The following is a 20,263-nucleotide window of genomic DNA, read 5'->3' on the forward strand; positions in this document are numbered from 1 at the left end:
GTGTTCTGGAGGATTATCAGAGATTTGGATATTTTTTACAACCCAACCCTGACTTGTACTTCTCAACAACTTTGTTCCTGACTTGCTTTGAGATCTCTTTGGTTTTCATGGTTTTGTTTGGTTAGTGGTGCCTCTTTCTTAATGGTTTCATAGCCTCTGTGACCTTTCAGAAAAGGTGTGTATATACTGACAGACCATATGACAATTAGATTGCAAACAGGTTGACATCCTTTCACCAAGCATGTGACTTATGAAGGGAATTGCTTGCACCAGAATTTTTTAGGGGCTTCATCACACCAATTTAGACTATTTAGTAATGATGCATCACACATATATCAAATTACAAAATATGTAAACACAGATTGTAATGTAACAAAATAGGTAAAAAGCCTAGGGATGAATACTTTCATAAGCCACTGTATAAGTAAACAGAGAACTGATTACTAAATAATAGCCCAAGCCATGCTGTTTTTTATATGAATGGCTATATTTTCTATAGACCAAATGATTAAATGTACAATACATTTACTATATCTCATGAATCTTTCATCAGCAGTTGGAATTTTCTATGCTCATACATTGGCCGTACTAACAGACTGCTCCATAGTATTTTAAGTGTGCTGCTTTAGACTAATGCAGTGCAACTCCTGCTGAAATGGTTTTACCGTAAGAGAGATAATAGCCTCTAATTGAGAATACTGATGAGGTTTGACTAATGTGCCTTTTTGACCACTGAAAAAATCAGTCTGTTCCGTGAGTCCCAAAGGAGTATTTGTAATTAGCACTCATCCATCATACTGTATATACTGGATTTTCTTATTGTATTCAACAATTCACTAGACCTGATTACATCTGCTAATTAAAGCAAATAATTATTAGTGGCACAACTGGTTAATAATTTCATATGAACAGGCAAGATTTAACTGCTTCACTACCAGAGTGCAATGCAATATTTTTTGTTATATTTTTACGCAGTCGATAACAAATGAGAGAACAAGTCGGCACTACTAACAACAATTCCCACAGGTTACCACTATCCATATTTCTATGGTGGTGCTCAATGATTGCTCAAAGATCCAGTGTAACAAAAAAATACGCCATAATGATATTTTCACGGCACTCACCAAAAATCTTTTCATACATTTAAAGCATCACTCTACCATTTTTGTAATCGCTGCAGTGGTGCTTCTAATCTAAGTCCCATACCCCTAGTTTTATGCTTACCTGCCACCATCTTCACCTTCTATCACTGCAGTCCCTGTTGATCACCAGCAGTTTGTCACCTACCAAAACCCTCCACTGTTTGTTGGAACGAGCCGGAAGTCACTTTTTGATGTTTCAGCCCATCCTATACTTTTGTCAATTGACAATAGCCTGGGATAGGCTAGAAGATCTTGCTTGGATTTCTATGTATTGGATTAAATAAGCATTCTGTCAGGATCCTGCACTGTAGGGGGGCCCGGGGTCAGGTACAGCCGGAAAGTACAGATACACAGGACCTGTGGACGCTGAAGTTTAGCAAGCAGTCACAGGACCTACGGTACTGTGACTGCAAGGGGGCAGGGCTTAGCGTCCTGATTTCAGAGATGGAAGGACACTATACAGAAATACTCAGAGTCAGGCAAAACGGAGGTCATACACAGAGATATCAGTAAAGTACCAGGGATGAGACAGAACGGATAGTCAGGGCCAAGCAGAAGTCAAAACCAAACAGACATAGAAGGTACCAAGCAGAATCCAAAGCAATATCCAGAGAACAGACCGAGTCGTACACAGAGAATCAAGCAACCAGAACACAGCACTAACACACTCAGGGGTCACCACACAATGCCAAGGGCGAAAGTATAACTGACGGGGATGGGAGCATCCTGAGGCTATAAGAAGCCTCTCCCAGAACCAGGGAGAGGCTACAATCATAGCCCCAGGTGTGCAGGTAAGCCTGCACCGGGATCACAACCTTTAACCCCAGAAATGCCAGTCATCAGCACTGGTTCCAGACATTAACCCCACGTGTGCAAGTCAAACCCGCACAGAGATCATGACACATTCAACATGCGAGTGCCAGGATTTCTTCTCTGAATGCTACTCCTCTCCATGTGCACCACGATTAGACAGAGTGCCAGCCATTCTACCTCTATTCTACTTTTCAATGTAAGTCTATGAGAGCCTTGTCCTTGCTCATAGAATTGCAATGAGAGCTTATGACAGATACTTCTGACTTCCAGCCAGTCAGAAGTTGCGGTCACAACAAGATGGCACCATAGGACGACAATGATACAGATAAAAGGTGATTTTCACTAAAGGGTTGAAACAAAAGCGCAATAGGGTCTTATCCGGGTAAAATGTACAAATACTGAAAGTATTAAACTCACCTTCTCAAAGAGAAAATAAAGCCTGTATAGTAAGTCAGCCTGCTGCACGTCCAACGGTCCACAGCGGAACCGTACCACAGTTCAATAAGGAATAAATTCTTGGACTTTGAGTGCGCTGCCAGACAGATTCAATAACCACACAAGGTTAAATAAGTTAACCCTTTAATCCCTACGCGTTTCGAAGCATAACGCTTCTTCTTCAGGGGTTGATACATGTATCAACCCCTGAAGAAGAAGCGTTATGCTTCGAAACGCGTAGGGATTAAAGGGTTAACTTATTTAACCTTGTGTGGTTATTGAATCTGTCTGGCAGCGCACTCAAAGTCCAAGAATTTATTCCTTATTGAACAGATAAAAGGTGAAGACAGCGGCGGATAAGTCTACAGTCAGGGTCCTTAGATTAAAGCACCACTATAGTGCTGAAAAAAAACTCTCCAGTGATGCTTTAATTACATGTTTTTTAGATATAAAGTGCCCATCAGAATTTTCCATGGAAGGACAATACATGGAAAGCGTCCCTAATGGAAAATTGAATCACACATTTATTTTAGTATCATATGACACATAGTAAAACATAAGCTACAAAGAGGATACATAGACATAGCAAGATAATAGAGTTACATTTGCTCACATTTTTCACATTTTAATATATTAGGTATAAATCCTCTGTATACCACTGAACCACATGCTTACATAAAGTTCTCATATTTTCAGATTGGAAATAAATCCAGAAGAGGAAAAGGATGATACTTTCCACCTCCAGTGTACATGCAGGTTTTAATAGTGTCAATGAGCCCGTAACACTATTCGATGAAAATCACAATTCTCTAATTAAAAAAATAAACAGGTTTAAAAAAAAATTATCCTTCTTCCAAAAAAAAGTTTTACACCTATTTGTGAATAATTTGTCATACTCTAGATCAGGTCCAATCCATTTCAATGGATGAGAGCTGCAATTCAAAACACAGACCATGGACAGGTGTATCACTGTTCTTGGAAAGTATTAAGAGTGGCTGGGTCTTTCAACATGACAATGATCCAAAGCACACCACCAGGGCAACGAAGGAGTGGCTTCGTAAGAAGCATTTCAAGGTCCTGGAGTGGCCTAGCCAGTCTCCAGATCTCAACCCTATAGAAAACCTTTGGAGGGAGTTGAAAGTCCGTGTTGCCAAGCGAAAAGCCAAAAACATCACTGCTCTAGAGGAGATCTGCATGGAGGAATGGGCCAACATACCAACAACAGTGTGTGGCAACCTTGTGAAGACTTACAGAAAACGTTTGACCTCTGTCTTTGCCAACAAAGGATATATCACAAAGTATTGAGATGAAATTTTGTTTCTGACCAAATACTTATTTTCCACCATAATATGCAAATAAAATGAAAAAAAAACAGACAATGTGATTTTCTGGATTTTTTTTTCTCAGTTTGTCTCCCATAGTTGAGGTCTACCTATGATGTAAATTACAGACGCCTCTCATCTTTTTAAGTGGTGGAACTTGCACTATTGCTGACTGACTAAATACTTTTTTTCCCCACTGTATAACTGGCTCGGTGATCGTACTCAAAGAGTGGTAATAAATGGTTGTACATCCAATTGAAAAAGTATTTCAAGTTGGGTACAACAAGGCTCTTTCTTGGCCCCAGTATTGTTCAGCATTTTTGTAAATGATCTAGGTAAGGGAACTAATGGTAACATAATCAAATTTTCAGATGATTCAAAGCTAGGAGGGATAGCTAACACTGGAGAAGACAGAGAAAGGATTCAGAAGGATCTAGATAATATTGAATAATAGGCAGTTACTAATAGAATGGTATTAAATAGGGAAAAATGCAAGATTCTATACCTGGGCAAAAAAAAAACAAAATTACATCTACAGAATGGGAGAAATAGAACTAAGCAACATCACCTATGATAAAGTCTTGGGTATACTAATAGATCACAGACTGCACATGAGTCAACAGTGTGATGCAGCAGCAAAAAAAGCAAACACAATTCTGGGGTGTATTAAGAGTAGTATAGAATCTAGATCACGTGAAGTAATTATCCACCTCTACTCCTCCTTGGTCAGGCCTCATCTGGATTACTGTGTCCAGTTTTGTGCACCACATTTTAAAAAAAGACATTGAAAAACAGGAACAAGTTCAGAGAAGAGCTTCCAGGATGGTGAGCAGACTGCAAACTGTTTTCTATGAAAAACGATTAAAGGAATCTGGGAATATTTAGCTTGCAAAAAGAAGGCTAAGAGGGGATTTAATGGCAGTCTACAAATATATGAAAGGGATATCATAATTTACTGGGATCATACTTATTTTCATTTGCACATGGAAACACGAGAAGCAATGGAATGAAACTGAAAGGGAGAAGATACAAAATTAGATGCTGTATTAGAAAAAAGTTTATGACAGTGATGGTGATCAATGAGTGGAACAGGCTGCCATGAGAGGTAGGGAGTTCTCCTTTAATGGAAGTCTTCAAACAGAGGCTGGACAGACATCTATCAGGGTTGGTTTAGTGAATTTTGCGCTGCATTGACCTGGAGGTTGGACACGGTGATCCTTGAGGTCCCTTCCAACTCTAACATTCTATTATTCTATGAACATTTAGGAGAATGATACTGATACTGGAAGTCCATGATGTTCTAAGTTCCTTAAAGTGTAGCACTAAGTGTAGCACTAAGGGATTTAGGGTATGTGCACACCCATAGGCTAACATGGTAAAGTACCATGTCTGCGGAACTGCTGCAGTTCTGCAGGGCCAAAACCGCAGCAGAACCGCAGCAAAACCGCAGCGTGTGCACATGGCCTTATAAGTAGCAGTGATAACTATTTTTAAACTTTATGACATTTATGGCAGCCTCATTCTGCATTGGGCTCCAAACAATAGGTTGTGATTATATATTGTGTTTAAAATAGAAAATTTACATTTAAGCTAATTTATTTAATTTCCCTTTAAAAAAGTACAAACTTAAATATTCCACTAATATTAAAATCTTCAGTCTAATGTTGTAACAACAAATATTCAGCTTCAAATGTTAGAAATACCTCAAATCCAAAAATACCAAGCATTCTATCCAGTCACATATCTGTAGTATGGCTGTAAGAGTACAGTTTCAATTTAGAAAGAGAAAAAAAAGCAGTGTACTGTGGAAAATGTGATGAAAGCAAGAGGACAAAATCAATAGTGTGGGACATCTGTGCAAGACAGTAGCCAGGCATGAAATCCCATACTCCTATTTACAAAACAAGCAGCGTATAATATGCCATTAGTGCACCAAATAATGGGGGTTAACTATTAATAGACTACATCAGGGGTGTGAGGTTTCTCCAGGTCATCGCTGCTGTGATGTCATAATATTTCTGATTATCTGTCTAGCTACTTCCATCACTTGGCATCAATGGGGTTATCCTAATATTTTACTTTTATGAGCCTTTTTCACTTATCTGCTGCTGTCTCCAAAGCCGTGCCAAAAATACTGACGTTCTGCAAAAAGACAGCATAAGATGAGAAGGGGTAGGCCATTTCCTGATGATTGATTCTGTTTAAAGAGGACCAATCAGCAGTATTTTGGAGTCCTAACTAAAGACATGGCTGTAATTGTGCTTTGAAGCTGGATAAAATGATACTTTTTTTAAGAAATCCGTTTTGTAATTCTTCTGAAATCAGTCGAAGAAGTTTATACTAATAAACCGCAAGTGCAGCAGGACTGGACATTTCATTTGGTCTTCTCCTGCCAGTCTGGTTATTCACCAGACCTTTTGACTGCCTCTTGTCTATGATTGACAGGTTACTGACTTTTCAGTTGCCTACCTCCTCTGGCCAAAATCTCACCAGGTTCCATCATTGTTGGGGGCCAGGCATGCGTGTTGACTTCCAGATAACATAATTGAGCCGAGAAATCAATCTAGGAATGTACTGAAAAAAGCAGTGACATAGAGCGGAGGCAGGTGGAAATGTGGGTAATAATCAGACAGGTAGTAGAAGAGCAAGTGCAACGTCCTGTCCCATTGTTCTTGTGTCTCATATAGCTTTAAAACTTCCACGGCTGATTACAAAACAATGACTAAGCAAATGTCTTCCCAAAAGATATCATTTTAATTAGCTTCAAAGTGCCAGTACAGCTATGTCTTTAGTTCAGAGTAGGGATGAGCAAAGTCTAACTGAAAAGTTCAGGGTTAATACTGGACACCTAGTGTCTGGTACCAAACCCTGAACACAGACTTTTCCCAGGATGTCCAGTTTACTGTTCAGATTTGGATTCATAATAAAGTTTGATGAAAGGCTGCAAGGCAAGTGTTGGTAAGTAGAGTTGAGCGACTTTTGGTTTTTTAGGGTCGTGTTTCGTTTCGTGAAACCCGACTTTTCCAAAAGTCGGGTCGAGCAAGATCGTCCGATTATAGGGAAAAGTCGGGGTCGTCCCGAAACACAAAACCCAATGTTAGTCGATGGGGAATAAAAGTCGGCAGTGAGAGGAGGACAGGAAACACACCTACAGTGCCCATTTGAATGCCAAAAGCATCAATTCTTCTTTCTTAAGCTTGTCAACCTTAATTAACTTCATAATACGAGTTACGCACTGAAAAATGGGGGTTATTTGGCTACAAACTGTGGGGGGGGAGGGCCGGCTCCAGGTTTTCATGTGCCCTGGGCGAAAGAGCGCCCCTTTAACACATACCACAACTCATCATGCTCCGATACGGCAGAGAAATAGCGGTATAGTCCAATGAAAAATACCTCACTTTTTACATCTCATGACGAGGCCCATCTATTTCTCCATACAGAATCATTGGTCCCATATAATGTTTGAAACAGTATATGATGAGCTCCACATAATGCTACAGTATATGTTGGTCCCCATGGATGAAGCTCCACTGTCTTATGGGCCCAAATAATGCTCCAAACATAATGGGCCCCATTTCTAATGCTCTAGTATATAATGGGCCCTGTAAATGCTGCTCCAGTGTCTGATGTCCACCTTTGGAATGTTCCAGTGTATGGTGGGCCCCATCTATCATTCTCCAGAGTATAGTGCTCCCCAAAAATTGCTGTCCCAACATTGAAAACAATCAAATAAGTCTCCTCGCTGGGGAATCCCTGTACTTGTCTGGACAGGTGCTGTAGCTTGCTTAACAGCTCGCCAGCCGTTCTCACGCCCAGTATGGATTACACGTGATTGCACAAAGGTTAGAAAGGGTACCGTATCCCCGGATAACATGTATGGATAGCGTACACATTCAAAATATACAGTCATATGTAAAAGTTTGGGCACCCCTATTAATGTTAACCTTTTTTCTTTATAACAATTTTGGTTTTTGCAACAGCTATTTCAGTTTCATATATCTAATAACTGATGGACTCAGTTATATTTCTGGATTCAAATGAGGTTTATTGTACTAACAGAAAATGTGCAATCTGCATTTAAACAAAATTTGACCGGTGCAAAAGTATGGGCACCCTTATCATTTTCTTGATTTGATCACTCCTAACTACTTTTTACTGACTTCCTGAAGCACTAAATTGGTTTTGTAACCTCATTGAGATTTGAACTTCATAGCCAGGTGTATCAAATCATGAGAAAAGGTATTTAAGGTGGCCACTTGCAAGTAGTTCTCCTATTTGATTCTCCTATGAAGAGTGGCATCATGGGCTCCTCAAAACAACTCTCAAATGATCTGAAAACAAAGATTATTCAACATAGCTTTTCAGGGGAAGAATACAAAAAGTTGTCTCAGAGATTTAACCTGTCAGTTTCCACTGTGCGGAACATAGTAAGGAAATGGAAGAACACAGGTACAGTTCTTGTTAAGCCCAGAAGTGGCAGGCCAAGAAAAATATCAGAAAGGCAGAGAAGAAGAATGGTGAGAACATTCAAGGACAATCCACAGACCACCTCCAAAGACCTGCAGCATCATCTTGCTGCAGATGGTGTCACTGTGCATCGGTCAACAATACAGCGCACTTTGCACAAGGAGACGCTGTATGGGAGAGTGATGCGAAAGAAGCCGTTTCTGCAAGCACGCCACAAACAGTCGCCTGAGGTATGCAAAAGCACATTTGGACAAGCCAGTTACATTTTGGAAGAAGGTCCTGTGGACTGATGAAACAAAGATTGAGTTGTTTGGTCATACAAAAAGGCGTTATGCATGCGCTGTATTGTTGACCGATGCACAGTGACACCATCTGCAGCAAGATGATGCTGCAGGTCTTTGGAGGTAGTCTGTGGATTGTCCTTGACTGTTCTCACCTTTCTTCTTCTCTGCCTTTCTGATATTTTTCTTGGCCTGCCACTTCTGGGCTTAACAAGAACTGTACCTGTGTTCTTCCATTTCCTTACTATGTTCCTCACAGTGGAAACTGACAGGTTAAATCTCTGAGACAACTTTTTGTATCCTTCCCCTGAAAAGCTATGTTGAATAATCTTTGTTTTCAGATCATTTGAGAGTTGTTTTGAGGAGCCCATGATGCCACTCTTCAAAGGAGAATCAAATAGGAGAGCTGCTTGCAAGTGACCACTTTAAATACCTTTTCTCATGATTTGATACACCTGGCTATGAAGTTCAAAGCTCAATGAGGTTACAAAACCAATTTAGTTCTTCAGGAAGTCAGTAAAAAGTAGTTAGGAGTGTTCAAATCAAGAAAATGATAAGGGTGCCCATACTTTTGCACCGGTCAAATTTTGTTTAAATGCAGATTGCACATTTTCTGTTAGCACAATAAACCTCATTTGAATCCAGAAATATAACTGAGTCCATCAGTTATTAGATATATGAAACTGAAATAGCTGTTGCAAAAACCAAAATTGTTATAAAGAAAAAAGGTTAACATTAATAGGGGTGCCCAAACTTTTACATATGACTGTATGTCTCAGGAGGCAGGCTCAGACGGTGTTAGGCCCAGTATGGATTGCACGTGATTGCACAAAGGTTAGAAAGGGTACCGTATCCCTGGATAACATGTATGGATAGCGTACACATTCAAAATATATGTCTATACAGCATGAGGCAGGCTCAGACGGTGTTAGGCCCAGTATGGATTGCACGTGATTGCACAAAGGTTAGAAAGGGTACCGTATCCCTGGATAACATGTATGGATAGCGTACACATTCAAAATATATGTCTATACAGCATGAGGCAGGCTCAGACGGTGTTAGGCCCAGTATGGATTGCACGTGATTGCACAAAGGTTAGAAAGGGTACCGTATCCCCGGATAACATGTATGGATAGCGTACACATTCAAAATATATGTCTATACAGCATGAGGCAGGCTCAGACGGTGTTAGGCCCAGTATGGATTGCACGTGATTGCACAAAGGTTAGAAAGGGTACCGTATCCCTGGATAACATGTATGGATAGCGTACACATTCAAAATATATGTCTCAGGAGGCAGGCTCAGACAGTGTTAGGCCCAGTATGGATTGCACGTGATTGCACAAAGGTTAGAAAGGGTACCGTATCCCTGGATAACATGTATGGATAGCGTACACATTCAAAATATATGTCTATACAGCATGAGGCAGGCTCAGACGGTGTTAGGCCCAGTATGGATTGCACGTGATTGCACAAAGGTTAGAAAGGGTACCGTATCCCTGGATAACATGTATGGATAGCGTACACATTCAAAATATATGTCTATACAGCATGAGGCAGGCTCAGACGGTGTTAGGCCCAGTATGGATTGCACGTGATTGCACAAAGGTTAGAAAGGGTACCGTATCCCTGGATAACATGTATGGATAGCGTACACATTCAAAATATATGTCTCAGGAGGCAGGCTCAGACGGTGTTAGGCCCAGTATGGATTGCACGTGATTGCACAAAGGTTAGAAAGGGTACCGTATCCCCGGATAACATGTATGGATAGCGTACACATTCAAAATATATGTCTATACAGCATGAGGCAGGCTCAGACGGTGTTAGGCCCAGTATGGATTGCACGTGATTGCACAAAGGTTAGAAAGGGTACCGTATCCCTGGATAACATGTATGGATAGCGTACACATTCAAAATATATGTCTCAGGAGGCAGGCTCAGACGGTGTTAGGCCCAGTATGGATTGCACGTGATTGCACAAAGGTTAGAAAGGATACCGTATCCCTGGATAACATGTATGGATAGCGTACACATTCAAAATATATGTCTATACAGCATGAGGCAGGCTCAGATGGTGTTAGGCCCAGTATGGATTGCACGTGATTGCACAAAGGTTAGAAAGGGTACCGTATCCCTGGATAACATGTATGGATAGCGTACACATTCAAAATATATGTCTCAGGAGGCAGGCTCAGATGGTGTTAGGCCCAGTATGGATTGCACGTGATTGCACAAAGGTTAGAAAGGGTACCGTATCCCCGGATAACATGTATGGATAGCGTACACATTCAAAATATATGTCTCAGGAGGCAGGCTCAGACGGTGTTAGGCCCAGTATGGATTGCACGTGATTGCACAAAGGTTAGAAAGGGTACCGTATCCCCGGATAACATGTATGGATAGCGTACACATTCAAAATATATGTCGTAGGAGGCAGGCTCAGACGGTGTTAGGCCCAGTATGGATTGCACGTGATTGCACAAAGGTTAGAAAGGGTACCGTATCCCTGGATAACATGTATGGATAGCGTACACATTCAAAATATATGTCTCAGGAGGCAGGCTCAGACGGTGTCAGGCACAGTATGGATTTGATGGCCCAGATTACACAGCGGAGGAGCAGGGAGAGGTAAAGATTGCAAATGCTGGGGCCCTGCCCAAGCAAGGGGGGCCCACTCGTGGGCGTCGGTACTGGCACTGGGCCCCTCATAGTACAGCGGTGTGTCTGACGGCGGGTGTGCACCACCACCGTCAGAGACACTTGATTGCACTATGAGGGACCCTGTGCCAGTGCCCGCGCCCAAGAGTCGGCCTACCCACCTGTCCAGGGCAACGGCACTCGCACGGTGTCGTGCGCTAGGTGGTGACCCCGGCCATGGGGGGGGAGGCAGCACAGTTAGGGAGTTTTAGAAAGTGGCATATGTTGATGTTGGACATTCAGCTGATGCAAAAGGCGAAATAGGTGAAGTACCAGGAAGAGGTGGACAAAAGCAAGCCATTTTTCTGTCACCCTATGTGTCATCAGGGGAAGGTGGGACAAAATCCTTGGAAACCCATGCGTGGTTCATTTTAATGAAGGTTAGATCATCCACATTTTGGGTTGACAGACGGGTCCTTTTTTCTGTCAGGATTGATCCAGCTGCACTGAAGACTCTTTCCGATAGCACACTTGCAGCTGGGCAAGCGAGCTCCTGTAAGGCATATTGGGCCAATTCAGGCCAGGTGTCCAGTTTAGCGGCCCAATAGTCAAAGGGGAATGACCTGTGTGGGAGAACATCGATATGGGAGGAAAAGTAGTTTGTAACCATAGTTGACAACTGCTGTCTCCTGTCACTTTCCATCGATGCAGTATTACCAGTTGTGTGAGCGGTATTTGAAAAATCAGTCCACAACATTGTCATGAAACCCCTGTCTCCAACGCCACTTCTGCTGTGTGCACCACAAACACCTCTGCCAAGCTGCCCCCGGCCCGTACGGCTCGTGTGAGAACCATCACCGCTGCTGTGTGCTGGGAATGCCTCAAGCAACCGATTTACCAGAGTTGCTTGTTTATTAGCCAATATTAGGTCACGGTTCTCCTGTGGCATGATGTTTTGTAATTTGCCTTTATAGCGTGGATCCAGGACGCTGGCCAACCAGTAGTCGTCATCGTTCATCATTTTGGCAATGCGGGGGTCCCTTTTTAGGATCCGCAAGGCATAATCTGACATGTGGGCCAATGTTCCCGGTGTCAATGATGCACTGCGAGTGCTGGGTGGAGGAGCACTTTCTGGCAAATCCACATCCCTCCAGTCACGCACAAACCCTGTACCAGACCTTGCCACGCCAACATTTTCACTTGCCCCACGAGATGCATCCTCCTCCCCTAAGTAATCATCCCCATCATCATCCTCCTCCTCCTCTTCTTCCTCCACCTCGTCCAGGAGAGATCCCTGAGCAGACAATGGCTGAATGTCATCAAGGATTCCCTCCTCCTCTTCCTCCTCATCAACATTGGCTGCAGACGCCTGCTCCTTAAGGTGCGTCAAAGTTTGCATGAGCAGACGCATAAGTGGGATGCCCATGCTTAGAATGGCGTCGTCTGCGCTTACCAGCCGTGTGCATTCCTCAAAACACTGAAGGACTTTACAAAGGTCTTTCAGCTTCGACCATTGCACACCTGTCAACTCCATGTCTGCTCTCAAAGTGCCTGGCCGTGTATCCTCCCACAAATGCATTATGGCCTGCCTCTGCTCGCACAGTCGCTCCACCATGTGCAGGGTGGAGTTCCACCTTGTTGCAATGTCGATAATGAGGGGGTGGTTGGGAAGGTGGAGCAATCGCTGCAGCTTCTGCATACGAACGGAGTGTACAGGCGACCGGCGGATGTGCGCGCACAGTCTTCGCACCTTCTGGAGCAGGGCTGTTAACTCCGGATAATTTTTGAGGAAGCACTGCACCACCAGGTTCAAGGTGTGAGCCAAGCAAGGTATGTGGCTGAGTTTTGAAAGGGCTATGGCTGCCACAAAATTACGGCCGTTATCACTAACTACCTTGCCTGCCTCAAGATGTACACTGCCCAGCCATGACTCAGTTTGTCGCTTCAAGTACTCGGCCAGCACCTCGGCGGTGTGTCTGTCGCCCAAACACATCATCTGCAACACAGCCTGCTGACGCTTTCCACTAGCTGCTCGATAGGGGGACACATCGTGTGCAACAGTGGCAGCTGCAGATGGAGTGCTCGTACGACTGCGCTCTGTGGACGAGCTTTTGCTTCTGGAGGAGGAGGGTCGAACGCCTACAGCCAACTGTTTCCTATACCGTGGGCTAGGCAGCACTGTCCCACCACCACTGTCCCCTGTGGACCCTGCATCCACCACATTAACCCAGTGCGCAGTGATGGACACGTAACGGCCCTGGCCATGCCGACTGGACCATGCATCAGTTGTGAGGTGCACCTTTCCGCTCACTGACTGCTTGAGTGCATGGACAATGCGGTCTTTCACATGATGGTGGAGGGCTGGGATGGCTTTGCGAGAGAAGAAGTGGCGACTGGGTAGGTCATAGCGTGGTACTGCATAGGCCATGAGTTCGCGGAAAGCTGCGCTTTCCACCAACCGAAATGGCATCATCTCAAACGAGATTAGTTTGGCAATGTGGGCGTTCAAACCCAGTGTACGCGGATGAGAGACTGAGTACTTTCTTGACCTACACATAGTGTCTGGGAGGGTGAGCTGGACTTGAGAGCTGCATATGGTGGAAGTAGCGGTGGACAGGGTGGACTGAGAGAGGGTTGATGATGGTGATGGAGTTGGTGTTCTTTCTGATGGCCTAGAATCAGTCTTTCGTTGATATAACAGTGGGATTCCCTGACTGCTGTGGTCTTGCAACGACACCTCAACATTTGCTGCTGTGCTAACCGGTGGGCTTACAGTGGGGGAAACAATGTAGCGTTGCTGACTACCTTCGTTGTGATCAGTTGCACATGTGGCACTTGAGGTTTGGTGTTGTGTCCACGCTTGCAAGTGCATGCTGGTTAAATGTCTAAGCATGCAACTGGTATTCAAATTTTTCAGATTTTTCCCTCGGCTAAAGGTCTTTGCGCACTTCTTACAGATAACCTTGGCCTGATCATGAGGATTTTGTTCAAAAAAGTGCCACACTGCACTCTTCCTACTTTGGCAGACATTTTGCGGCCTAGCATGCTGTGATCTTTTGACCCTCTGGACAAGCTGTCCAGCAACTCTTTTGATGTTTGGAACCTGTCTTTGGAGTGCTCCGGGCCTGCCAGATAACAGCTGTTGCGATGTCGATGTCTGCTGTGGATGCTCCTCATCTGAGCTATTGGAAGCAGCACCCTCTTCCCCCAATGGATGCCAATCTGGGTCAACAACTGGGTCATCCATCACCTCCTCTTCTATGTCATGTGCACCTTCCTCTGTGTCACCGTGTATGGTGGTATAGTGTGCGGGAAGGGGCACCTGAGTCTCATCAGGGTCAGAATCTGGCTCTGTACACTGCGAGGACAATGTAGTGCTCTGAGTGAATGTACCAACAGAATCATCCATCACCGGCTGTGCATCAGTGCACTCCATGTCAGATTCATCTTGGCCTGGGTAATTCACCATTTGACTTGATAATCCAGGCATGGTATGTGAAAACAGCTCCATGGAGTAATCAGTAGTATGGCCTGCGTCATCCTTCAATCTTGGTTGGGGTGAAGGACACAAGGAAAGGTGTGGTTCATGAACATGAGCCTCCAATGACGACTCATTGCTTTTACTTTTTACAACTGAAGAAGAGGAGGCGATAGAGCTGGAGGCTGAGTCAGCAATGTAAGACAAAACTTTTTCCTGATGCTCTGGCATTAAAAGCGGTTTGCCAACTCCTAGAAAACTAAGCGTTCGAGGCCTTATGTAGCCAGACGATGACGCAGGGTCAGCACCTCCTGCATTCGGTCCTATTTTGCTCTTGCCACTACCATCAGATCCACCACCAACACCATCATTACCAGCTGCCAACCCCCGCCCAATTCCACGGCCTCTTCCACCAGCCTTCCTCATTTTTGGTAGAAATGTAGACAAAATCCAACAAACTATATAGTAATGTAAAACAAGGTACAAGGTGTCTATAGGACAGGAGAGATTTTGAATTTCTGCACACACTTTTGGACACTGGACACTTTTGGATTGTGTGAGGCCCACTGATATCTGAGCGCTATGTGACAGGCTCCATGGCACTGCTGTGACAAAAGTGACTAGAGGATAAGGGAGATTTTGAATATCTGCACACACTTGTGGACAGTGGACACTTTTGGATTGTGTGAGGCCCACTGATATCTGAGCGCTATGTGACAGGCTCGATGGCACTGCTGTGACAAAAGTGACTAGAGGATAAGGGAGATTTTGAATATCTGCACACACTTTTGGACACTGGACACTTTTGGATTGTGTGAGGCCCACTGATATCTGAGCACTATGTGACAGGCTCGATGGCACTGCTGTGACAAAAGTGACTAGAGGATAAGGGAGATTTTGAATATCTGCACACACTTTTGGACACTGGACACTTTTGGATTGTGTGAGGCCCACTGATATCTGAGCGCTATGTGACAGGCTCGATGGCACTGCTGTGACAAAAGTGACTAGAGGATAAGGGAGATTTTGAATATCTGCACACACTTTTGGACACTGGACACTTTTGGATTGTGTGAGGCCCACTGATATCTGAGCGCTATGTGACAGGCTCGATGGCACTGCTGTGACAAAAGTGACTAGAGGATAAGGGAGATTTTGAATTTCTGCACACACTTTTGGACACTGGACACTTTTGGATTGTGTGAGGCCCACTGATATCTGAGCGCTATGTGACAGGCTCGATGGAACTGCTGTGACAAAAGTGACTAGAGGATAAGGGAGATTTTGAATTTCTGCACACACTTGTGGACAGTGGACACTTTTGGATTGTGTGAGGCCCACTGATATCTGAGCGCTATGTGACAGGCTCGTTGGCACAGCTGTGACCAAAGTGACGAGAGGATAAGGGAGATTTTGAATTTCTGCACACACTTGTGGACAGTGGACACTTTTGGATTGTGTGAGGCCCACTGATATCTGAGCGCTATGTGACAGGCTCGATGGCACTGCTGTGACAAAAGTGACTAGAGGATAAGGGAGATTTTGAATATCTGCACACACTTTTGGACACTGGACACTTTTGGATTGTGTGAGGCCCAATGAATATCTGAGCGCTATGTGACAGGCTCGATGGCACTGCTGTGACAAAAGTGACTAGAGGATAAGGGAGATTTTGAATTTCTGCACACACTTTTGGACACAGGACACTTTTGGATTGTGTGAGGCCCACTGATATCTGAGCGCTATGTGACAGGCTCGATGGCACTGCTGTGACAAAAGTGACTAGAGGATAAGGGAGATTTTGAATTTCTGCACACACTTTTGGACACTGGACACTTTTGGATTGTGTGAGGCCCACTGATATCTGAGCGCTATGTGACAGGCTCGATGGAACTGCTGTGACAAAAGTGACTAGAGGATAAGGGAGATTTTGAATTTCTGCACACACTTGTGGACAGTGGACACTTTTGGATTGTGTGAGGCCCACTGATATCTGAGCGCTATGTGACAGGCTCGATGGCACAGCTGTGACCAAAGTGACGAGAGGATAAGGGAGATTTTGAATTTCTGCACACACTTGTGGACAGTGGACACTTTTGGATTGTGTGAGGCCCACTGATATCTGAGCGCTATGTGACAGGCTCGATGGCACTGCTGTGACAAAAGTGACTAGAGGATAAGGGAGATTTTGAATATCTGCACACACTTTTGGACACTGGACACTTTTGGATTGTGTGAGGCCCAATGAATATCTGAGCGCTATGTGACAGGCTCGATGGCACTGCTGTGACAAAAGTGACTAGAGGATAAGGGAGATTTTGAATTTCTGCACACACTTTTGGACACAGGACACTTTTGGATTGTGTGAGGCCCACTGATATCTGAGCGCTATGTGACAGACTCGATGGCACTGCTGTGACAAAAGTGACTAGAGGATAAGGGAGATTTTGAATTTCTGCACACACTTTTGGACACTGGACACTTTTGGATTGTGTGAGGCCCACTGATATCTGAGCGCTATGTGACAGGCTCCATGGCACTGCTGTGACAAAAGTGACTAGAGGATAAGGGAGATTTTGAATATCTGCACACACTTTTGGACACTGGACACTTTTGGATTGTGTGAGGCCCACTGATATCTGAGCGCTATGTGACAGGCTCGATGGCACTGCTGTGACAAAAGTGACTAGAGGATAAGGGAGATTTTGAATATCTGCACACACTTTTGGACACTGGACACTTTTGGATTGTGTGAGGCCCACTGATATCTGAGCGCTATGTGACAGGCTCGATGGCACTGCTGTGACAAAAGTGACTAGAGGATAAGGGAGATTTTGAATATCTGCACACACTTTTGGACACTGGACACTTTTGGATTGTGTGAGGCCCACTGATATCTGAGCGCTATGTGACAGGCTCGATGGCACTGCTGTGACAAAAGTGACTAGAGGATAAGGGAGATTTTGAATTTCTGCACACACTTGTGGACAGTGGACACTTTTGGATTGTGTGAGGCCCACTGATATCTGAGCGCTATGTGACAGGCTCGATGGCACAGCTGTGACAAAAGTGACTAGAGGATAAGGGAGATTTTGAATTTCTGCACACACTTGTGGACAGTGGACACTTTTGGATTGTGTGAGGCCCACTGATATCTGAGCGCTATGTGACAGGCTCGATGGCACTGCTGTGACAATAGTGACTAGAGGGTAAGGGAGATTTTGAATATCTGCACACACTTTTGGACACTGGACACTTTTGGATTGTGTGAGGCCCACTGATATCTGAGCGCTATGTGACAGGCTCGATGGCACTGCTGTGACAAAAGTGACTAGAGGATAAGGGAGATTTTGAATATCTGCACACACTTTTGGACACTGGACACTTTTGGATTGTGTGAGGCCCACTGATATCTGAGCGCTATGTGACAGGCTCGATGGCACTACTGTGACAAAAGTGACTAGAGGATAAGGGAGATTTTGAATTTCTGCACACACTTTTGGACAGTGGACACTTTTGGATTGTGTGAGGCCCACTGATATCTGAGCGCTATGTGACAGGCTCGATGGCACTGCTGTGACAAAAGTGACTAGAGGATAAGGGAGATTTTGAATTTCTGCACACACTTGTGGACAGTGGACACTTTTGGATTGTGTGAGGCCCACTGATATCTGAGCGCTATGTGACAGGCTCGATGGCACAGCTGTGACCAAAGTGACGAGAGGATAAGGGAGATTTTGAATTTCTGCACACACTTGTGGACAGTGGACACTTTTGGATTGTGTGAGGCCCACTGATATCTGAGCGCTATGTGACAGGCTCGATGGCACTGCTGTGACAAAAGTGACTAGAGGATAAGGGAGATTGGATTGCTTTTAAAAAAGCAGTTTGCGGAGCAGTGGGTAAACAGCAATGCCAGCCTGTCAGGAAGCCTTAGAAGGTAGGGGAATAAACCAAAATAGAGAAGGATAAGGAATTACCATGCATACAAACCAAGCAACAGTCACTAATAGCTCCTTCAACTCTCTTTCTCACACCAACTCCTCTACCACTGTAAGGGATGCAACAATAAAGCTAGTTCTGACAAGGATTAGTAACAGAGCCCAGATTATAAAGGGGAAAGGTAGTGGCTAACCGAGCACAGCTGTGAGAACAGGGATTTCCAACATGGCCAATTAACCCTATATATTGTTCTTGCACAGGGTCCCTCTTATATCATATAGAGGAAAAAATCTGGCACTCCCAAATGCAGAAAAATAGAAGATTCTTTTTATTCACAGCTTAGTAATCCACATGATGTACATTCAATATATGCGTAACGTTTCGGTCACTATAATAGACCTTCTTCAGACAATGAAACAATCCTGTTAAAGCTCAAGGCTGACCCAGTGCGTCACAGTGGTGTGGACTAGTATAATTAGGCTGCTCATGTGGAACTGTGAAGAAAGCCGCGATTGGGAAATAAAGCGCTGTCAGGTATATGCTATCATGCTGAAGAGAGGTGCGCACCTAATTATACTAGTCCACACCACTGTGACGCACTGGGTCAGCCTTGAGCTTTAACAGGATTGTTTCATTGTCTGAAGAAGGTCCATTATAGTGACCGAATCGTTACGCATATATTGAATGTACATCATGTGGATTACTAAGCTGTGAATGAAAAGAATCTTCTATTTTTCTGCATTTGGGAGGGCCAGATTTTTTCTCTATATTATATTGGGACTGGTATCCTTTTCTGAGCACCCCTCATCCATTTTCGGAGTGATGTCTTTTTGTCATACCTCTTATATCATGATCTGCCCCTGTCTAGGGTATTGTAGCTTTGTTCTATTGAAGTGAATAGGGCTGATTTGGAATAACACACATCCTGTGGACATGTGTGGCACTGTTGTTAGAAGTAAGTTGTCTTTCTTTCTAGAGATGTACTTTAAGCATAGCCTCTTATTCTGTAAGTCAGAAATCATCTGAATACTGCCTCATGGTAATAAGTTTTATGTCTATATTCAATTGAAGTTTAGTTTTGATAGACTTTTTTAAAAGCATAGGAGATCTGTCTTATCAGTTCAATCTATATTTATGTTATGGAAAATCAAGACCAAAGTGAAAAGAAAGTCAAATACCACAAAGGGGCTGCATACCTAAAAGGTTAATGAAGAAATATCTGGCACGCGTTTGTAGCCTGTCTAACATGATTAGATTGTCAGTTACAAGTAATTTGCTGAATTTCTATCTAAAGAATAATATTTTTAGTTCATAATCTGCATCTAGACAATGAGTGAATAAGCTTAAATTGAAAAGGCTATATTAGAGGGGTTTTCCAGGCTACAGCCTATGTGACTGCAAACTGCTGATTAATAACAGCGTGGCATGTGCTCACTGTCATGATTCACCTGTATTGCCGGTGCAAGTGAGAGATCATGTGAGACCACATGTATGCTATTGTAATATTTGCATATTTCTCTTTTGTTCATTCTCTTCTCATTTTGTTAATAGATAAAAATAAACTATTAACATTTCTATTATTTCTATTATTATTACTCGGCAGCATTTTTTTCCACACCTGCCTAAAACTGCAGTATATTACATTATATAGAGAGAGGTGATCAAATATTTTATAATCTGAGTTCACCAGCTTTGGCAACTTTTTCCAAATATGTTGATTTGCAGTGAATCGATTAACCCTGA

Source organism: Dendrobates tinctorius, unplaced genomic scaffold, assembly GCF_039654945.1.
Source record: "Dendrobates tinctorius isolate UK_male_01 unplaced genomic scaffold, ASM3965494v1 ptg000029l, whole genome shotgun sequence".
Lineage (NCBI taxonomy): Eukaryota > Metazoa > Chordata > Amphibia > Anura > Dendrobatidae > Dendrobates > Dendrobates tinctorius.